Genomic DNA, 8,885 nt, shown 5'->3' with positions numbered 1-8,885 from the left:
AGGTCTCATCCTCACTTCATCCTTTCATCTGCTTCACCTTAGCCCCTCAATGGCAAGGTTAAGAGCAACATTCACCCAGTTCCAGAGGTTTGTTTGTTGAGGTTGATATGACCCCTTGACTAAAACCTAACCCTTGTTTGAGCCACTTGTTTGTGTATAGCGTGTGCTGTCTGTGCTTGTAGGATAGTTTGACTTGCTTCCTGTGCAAGTTAGGATAGTTTGACTTGCTTCCTGTGCAAGTTAGGATAGTTTGACTTGCTTCCTGTGCAAGTTAGGATTAGTTTAGACTTGCTTCCTGTGCAAGTTAGGTTTTGCTTGGCTCGCTTCCTGTGCGAGTTAAGTGTGTGTGTGGCTTGCTTCCTGTGTGAGCCATACTTAGGATAGGTTGGCCCTTGTGCCATTTAGCTAGAAACCTTAACTTAGGGTTGACTTTTGCATGACAACATCTAGGCTCGAGTCGTAGTCTCCCTAGAGTTGTGTCTCCCTCTGTTATCTGGTTAGGCTAGATCCTTGTCCCTGCGTAGGGGAACTACATCGCCCTGATCTTCGTACCAGATGAAGTATGTAGGCAGGAGATTGAGCTGATCTCTCCGGGCGCCCTTTTCTTTTGTGTGTGTTGTTTGACCTTTGCTAGGCTCGAGTCCGCGACTCCTTAGCATTTGCTGTCCGTCTGTTTGTGTGTGTTTGACAGTTATAGGCTGAGTCCCCGACTCCCTATTAACTTGTTGTGTTGTTGTGTGCTTGGAAGCCGATGTAAGACCATCGAATGGCATTTGGGTTCCAGTGTGCGTGTGTTTAGGTTCGGATGCTGACGTAAGTCCAGCAATTGGCAGTCAGGCTCCACGTTTGCCTGTGTCTTGTTTTGTTTGTGTGCGTGTCAGCCGAGCTACGAATGCTCTGATTCTTCTCTCGTCCGAGAAGATACGTATGCATGGGATGCGACATCCTAGCGAGCATGTGTCGTTCCCCCAGTCCGAACTACTTCGACTCTGATGTCTATGCCTGATAGACTAAGTAGGCCCAGGATGCGACATCCTGCCGAGTCAGTTTCAGTCAGTTTCTTTTGTCTCTTTTCAGCCAGTGTGTGTGAGTATTTGAGCAGTGTTTAGCAACCATTTTCCTTTCTATTGTGCGTGGATCCCGTAGAGTACTACGGATGCGTAGGGGTGCTAATACCTTCCCTTCGCATAACCGACTCCCGAACCCATTCTCTTTGGTCGCGAGACCATGTTCTTTCCTAGGTTTACTCTGAGCGTTTCCTTTCCCTCTTTTGGGATAAATAACGCACGGTGGCGGCTCTGTTGTTCTTTCTTTTCCCGCCGGTTTTTCGCGCGATGCGACAGTAGCAACCCAATATGAAGTTAACAAACCTCAACCTAAGATTCAATGGGTAACAAAAAACTGATGATTTGGATGTTTGTGCAACATTCTATGACAATGTTGACTATTACATATTGAGGGTTGAATTTTTTTCAAACTCTTAATGAAGTTCTATATCGAGAATATGTATCTCAAGAAATAGATAAAAAATGAACTTCACCTATATGAATTTTGAGATGGTGCCGTCTCAAAGTGAGAATTGGAGTTTCTCTCATGAAAAATTCACGAAAACAGGAAAAGTACATGACCATAAATAGTGCTAGGCGAGGGATGTAGGTGAAAAACCATTAAAACTATTTAAGGTAACGTCGGTATAATCACAAGCGATAACGATTCAAAGCATCTACTTAACATTTCGATTAAACTTTGCGTTATCCTCACTAAGTTAAGTTCAAATCGAAAGATACTTAATTGTATTAACATTATCTTCTTCTCTTTTTTTTGGAAATGGTCTTGTCATTATTAGAACAAGTGGGGGATTGTTGTAAATCATTAACAATTAATAATCTTGAGTGTGTTCAAAATGACAAGAAAATATGCAAGTGAATGTTAATTTTTAAATTCAGAAATAGACAATACTTGTGAAGTGTTACAGTAGGAAGTTTGTATTTTGAATTCGGAAATTGAAGTGTTGTAGAATGCGAAACAATACAACATATGAAAATTGTTTCTGTAGACGAAGCAATGCAACATTTGAACCTTATGAAACAACATCAGTTTTCCAAACACTCTTCGCTACATTCGAGTTTTCATCCGTCTTGTGCAAACTCGAGAAGGCTGAATTATCTTGGCTATTCTTGCATAGAAACTCTAAGACTATCTCAAAGTGCTTGAAATACTATAAGGAAAGTGTTTCGTTCATGATTCTAGCTCCGATTCATTTGATTTAAATCAATTTACTAACAATAACAACATAATGGGCAAAGCAAAAAAATAAATAAGGAAGAAGAGATCTGTACGTCGCCCTCAACCACTACGCGATTTTCGTTTAGCCATCACCTATTTTCCGATGATGCATCCTCTTCGTTCTCGCTTCCACATGTAAATCCGACCACCACCGACAACTCATGTCCTGCCTTCATCTCTGTTGTTTGAATGTTCTAGTTGTTTGATTTTTTCTCTCTCTCCCCACCTTCATCATTCTTCTTGTTGTTTGAATGTTCTACCTGTTGATGAGATGTGTAATATAAATAAAAGCTTTGTGGTGATGATGAGTAGGCATGGCAACGGGGCGGGTCGGGGACGGTTTTTACCTCCCCCAAACCCAAACCCAAACCCCCAAACAATCCCCATTCCCCGCCCCAAACCCAAACGGGGATGGAGAATCAAAACCCAAACCCGTCCCAAACGGGTTCGGGTTGGGTTCGGGTATCCCCGCTCCGCCACCATTCATTTAGTGAAATCAATTTTTTAAATAGAAATATTTATTTTTCCAAAATAAAATTACATTACAAATAATAAAATAAAAAAATCTAAAAAATTCCATACATACATTTCAGATATTTTAAATAATAAATTCAAATTAAAATATCAAAACATTGACCATATATTTAATACTCTAAATATTCAAAAATAAATAATAATGTACATAGTGAAATAAACGGGGAGGGTTCGGGGACGGGTTCGGGGTGGGTACTAGTGTCCCCATTACCCGACCCATCCCCATATTTTAAAATCGGGGAAAACCCAAACCCAAACCCAAACCCAGTCAAAGCGGGTTTTCCCCATCAACTTCGGGGCGGGTTCGGGTTGGTACCCGCGGGTATGGGTTATGTTGCCATGCCTAATGATGAGATGTGGAATATAACCATACTATACACGTGCCTTAGACTAAGATTTCATTTTTCTTGTTTTCTTATTATCTATTGTTAATAAATATATGCATCCACATCATTTTAAACCTTAATATTTTTATGCAAACTCAATAAATGCACATCAATGACTGATTACAAATAAATGATGTAAAGCCATATTATATTTAAAACATATTTCTTCATTTGCAAATGAATTGATTTTTGAATTAAATGTGGAGAATGTAAATTGCACTAATAACCAATGTAAATTGCACCAATAAGCAATGTGTATGCTAGTACTCCTACGCATACGTGTAAAAATATAAATGTTTTTTTAATTTTGATATTAATGTTAATTATTTATGTGATAAAATATGTCATATTTATCATATATGACTATATTAATTTTGGAAACATATCTTCTCCTTCTCTTTCTCATGTTTTTTATGCTGTCCAATCGTAGTTATTTATACATTATTTAATATTTATACTCCATCTTACTGATTTCTTCTCTTGGCCATTTTTCTTTTAGCAGATAACATTTTCTAAAGCAAAAATATTCTCATAACATCTTTAGTAATTAATGTCATTGCTTTGGTCTCAAGTGTTCCTGCAGGTCTATTTACACTAAATCTTTTAGCGAGCTCTTCTATGACAAAAGGATATACACCAATTAATCTGCTGAATGTTACATTTTGTTGTAAATTAAATATTGGCCTAGCTATGGCAACTAGAAACATAACTTTTGGTATAAATTTTTTACTTTTACAAGTACGAATGAGATCTTCTTCGACCTGTACCAAATACAAATTTCTTTTTCTTTCATATAAAACCACTTTTCGTCAATGTGAACAATGTTATACATTCCCTTAAAAATGTGATCATTATTATGTATGCTATCACTATCTATCATATCAATGCAAAATTTCTGTTAAATAAGATTTGATAACATTTGAATTTCTTGTTATTTCTCTCCATTTTAAAGATCTTACCAATGTGCTTGTACTTACTTCTAATGCGTGAGAAAGAGATCGAATTTCCTACTTAATTTCCTACTTTTTTATGAGTCACATCAGCATGTACTCCTTTGTTCTCATCAAGTTTTCAAATATGTTGTACTGTGCGCACATTAACTAAAGAGAAGACACTAATTTGGTCACTTTTTTTAATTTTCCATCATCATTTTTTTCTAATAAAGTCTCATATATAATCCTTCTCTCAAAATTAGACAAAACCATTCTCTGTGTGATTACTTTTGAATATGTACATATGAGAAAACTAACATATTAATTACATTTATTAAAAAGAAAAATTTAAAAATATTAAAAGAGAAATTATGATACCAGATTCAGATTCAATGTTGACATGTATGTTGTTTTCCACATCATTTATTTCATTTTGTATGTTGTTGTTTTCCACATTACTTTCTTCATTTTGTATGTTGTTATTTTCTATAAGAACACAAAGAAAATAGAAAACCCATATGCCATTAGAAAAAATGAAAACTCAAATTCTAAGAGAAAGAAAGAAATCTCAAAGATAGGGTGAAAAAACACACAAAACTCACATGATAAGTAAGAAAAAAAATAAACCAATTAAGTTCTAGAGATTTTTTTTAAGGGCCATGAAGAAACAAATGGGTCTTGAAGAAACAACAAATAAGACATAAAAAGCGTGATAATTTTGTTACCTACCAGTGAGGTCATGAGTATCTTCTTCCAAAGACACATGAGATATCTGCATATTTGGAAGATCAATGTGATTTAAAGCCATTTTAATATCATAATATGTGGTGTAGTTAGTCTAAATTTATAGAAAATGAATAATAAAAAATGAAGTACATTGAAATATTTAGAGGAAAATTTGATTTTTTTTAATGAAGAGCCATGAGAATTTGGTTTAGATAGATAACTAAATATTGGAAGGAAAATTAAAAAAAAAATCTCAATTTTTTCTCTTAGAGCTTTGGCATATCCTAATTTTGGTGAAGGTATCTTTGAATTGGTGGTATAGGATGGAATGGAATGAAGTGAAATGGTAACTAATGAGATTCCATTGTTTGTATTTGCAAATAATGAATGAAATGGAATGGAACATGATGGAATCCATTCCATCCAAATCTCTATTTTTTGTTCATCCAATTTGGGGTGTATGGGATGAAATGAGACATTTTTAATAAAATAACCAAACAATGGAGTTGGATATGTATTCCATTCCGCTCCGCTCTGTTCTGTTCCGTCATGTTCCATTCCGCTCTGCTCCGTTATGTTCCATCAATCCAAACATAGTCTGAGAGATGGAAAAATCATGGATTTTAATTTTGGAGGGAGAAAAATAAGGAATGAGAGATAAAAAAAGACACGTATAAATTTAATTTAATATTTAATTTTAAAATTGGAACTTTTTTTATTAATGATAATCTAGATATTCCATCATTTTTTTATGTTCACATATATTTTTGGTTCATGGAATACATTGAAATAAATGCAATCTAAATTTCCATCATCAAATCATAATGAATCCGGTATCGATAGAAACACGACTTACAAAGGGAGTAATAAATATATAAAGTAAAATAGGAAGATAAAATGATAAACTTAATAATAAGCTTGTTTGATTTGTTTGTTTTAAAAAAATTAATAAGTATGGTATTTATAGACAAACACTAGTCATAATAACAAATCAAAGTGACCTACAAAATTCAACTTTGTTCGAAAAATTACGCGGGTATTGTGTACTTTTTCTTGCCACTAGGAGTACATAGTAGCTGATGTTTGACTTGTTTTGTCCATTTTCATAACATTTCCCTATGATCCGCCCATGCGCTACCCACTCAGAAGGTTACTCTGTTTCAGTTGTCATTTTGGTTGGTGACACTATAAAAAGGAACACAAATAAATGACAATTTGTTTTAGAAAATTTTATTGAATTTTGACTGAATTTAACAACTCCACGATCTTTAAAGATTTTTATTGACTTCAAAGATATTCGACTAATTAGCATTCATTGTCTTTATATTTGACTTATATTCCTTTCACTTCAACAAATTGTATGTTTCGTAACGAACTTTTGTCTTGTCCAATTATTCTACAGAGTTAACGTTTATTTCATTAGAAACTTTTCTTTCATTTTAATTTTTGAAGTCACTTTTTCTCTCGGTCAATATTACCAACCGTGGAAAAAGGTTTCTGATCAGGAACACACTTCAAGTTTCAGCATCAACAATTTTGTGTTTTATTCATTATAAAAGTTGTTTGTTACCTTTATTTTTTAAATTAAAATTAAATAAATTTTTCTCTCAATTATACTTAACAACCGTGGAGAATGTCCCTCGAGTGTCCTTGAGAGATATTTCTCTACAGTTGTTTAATATGACCAAGGTGAAAAGTTGTTACACTCCTTTTTTAATTTTAAATTAAGACATTACATATATAAGCGGAACTTATTTCCCTTTAGAACAGAACAACACCCTAGCGAAATCCTTTCTCCTTAAATGTAAGAATCACCATTTCTTCATTAACTTCATGATATCTTCTCCAACTCGTACGAATTAAGGAAAGAAAACATGAAACTTGCAAGAAGGAAACACAAAAATTATTTATTTGACTTATTCATCTCATTTCTAGTATGTGAAACATTTCCATCATTAATGTTATTTTAATGCTGTTTTTAAGATGATATTAAATGTTTTATACTGTTATTTGTTGAGATAAGTAAAAGGTTTAGTGTTATGATGTTTTTGTTAAGATGAGATTAAATTTTATATCTTGTTATTGAGATTGAAGGTTTTATTTTGTTATTGGTGTTGATGTTGAGATTGAAGGTTTAATGTTGTTGTTGTTCAAACTATTTGTCATTTAGGGTTTGTTGTTGTTCTTGTTTTTGAGATTGAAGGCTTTATATATTTTTTTTGAGATTGAAAGTTTAATGGTGTTGTTATTGTTGTTTAAACTATTTGTCTTTTAAAGTTTGTTGTTGTGATTGTTTTTCAAACCCCAAACCCTAGAGAATTAATGTTGTTGTTGTTGAGAATGATATTAAAGTTTTTATTTTGTTGTTGTCCACCATGGACATCTTGCAGATACTCAGGAGTAGAGTTTACTGCAGTAAGTGGAAGTTAGCTCCCAGAGTTACTTCATTTAGTTCATCATTATTTTAGAAGTCTTGCTCTGATCCAGTAACATCGGGGTTCAAACGTTTGATTGTTTTATTCAGTTTGTGTTTTGCTAATCAAGAGTCGTATGTTATGCTCTTTATGTTTTGAGATTATCTTATAATAGAGTTTTTTGCCATATTTTTTAAATTCAAATAAGGTATTTTATTGAGACTTAATTATTGTAAAGCATGTTTATTTGATTATTTATGCTAAGATGTTATCCTAAGTGAAGGTGAACATGCGATGACAGGTGTATTAGAATGTTTTCCCTTATTTATGACAGTTGTTGTTTTATAATGAGTGACATCCTAAATGTGTGTATTATGTTCAATGCTTGAATTATTCTATGATTTATCTGTTACGGGGTTTAGGGTGTTACAATTGTGTCATTCGACCAGGGTTCTTAATAGCAAACTCTGATGCTAAGTATGGGTTAATAAGGGATGTAATAGCTGTAACACCCCGATAAAATAAGATAATTATTTAATTTAAGTTAATAATATATATTTATTAATTTAATTAAATAATTGGAATATTATTATTGGAATTATTATTATTGGGTTATTATTTTATTGGAATAAAAGTTGGAATTTAGAAAAGGTCCCCTTCAGTAAAAAGGTTTATTTTTCACGTGAAAAGGAAAAAGGGGCAGAAAAGTGGAAAAAGGGCAAAAGAGAACCAGAGAACAAGGGTTGGAGAGAGGAAGAGCTTGAAGCTGCAGGATTTGCCGGATTAACTCAGGTAAGGGGGGTTTATCAGCGTTTAATGGGTATTATGGGATAACATGTAATGGGTAGTGATAGACTATTGATTTGTCCCTGATTTGAATGATGTATGATGAAATTTGTGAAATATTGGATGAACGAAAAAATTGGATTATAAATGAAGGAAATTCGTAGGAATTAGATGTAATAATGTTAGATTTGTGAAATCGAATAGGGTATGAATTATGTTAGAGGATATGAACGAATAATGTGTAAAATTGGACTGTGGAAGGTTGAATTGGATAGATCTAGTAGCAGAGAAAGCCATAGCAGATCTGGAAGTCTGGTTTCTGGTCATACGCGTATGGCACTAGGCAATACGCGTATGAGATGGTCTGGTACGCGTATGGCACTAGGCAATACGCGTATGGATGAGGAAGATGATGTTTTGAACGTAGTTTGGTCTTTGTTGGTACGCGTATGGGGAAGTGATACGCGTAGCATACGCGTATGAGATGGTGTTACACGTATGGGATTTGGCTGAGAAATGGGCCATACGCGTATGGGACTAGGCAGTACGCGTATGGGCAGGATTGTGATTTTTCTGTGCTGTTGTTGTGCAGTTTTTGGTTGTTCAGCTGAGTAATGTGATTTAGCTGATGTACGATATATTAGGGATCATTTCCCGTCGTTTTGAGTAGTATAGGTATTAGTAGAGTGTGCTAATACTGTGGTTGTTCTTTGGCATGATCTGATATGCTTATGTGATAAAATACTGATGATGTGTGATGGTATGCATGATCTTGTGAAAGTATCAGTTATGTGTGCATTTGTGAATAGACTGTTTTATGG

This window comes from Lathyrus oleraceus, chromosome 1, assembly GCF_024323335.1.
Source record: "Lathyrus oleraceus cultivar Zhongwan6 chromosome 1, CAAS_Psat_ZW6_1.0, whole genome shotgun sequence".
Taxonomy (NCBI): domain Eukaryota; kingdom Viridiplantae; phylum Streptophyta; class Magnoliopsida; order Fabales; family Fabaceae; genus Lathyrus; species Lathyrus oleraceus.
The sequence above is the reverse complement of the archived record's forward strand: the minus strand, read 5'-3'. Positions refer to the sequence as shown.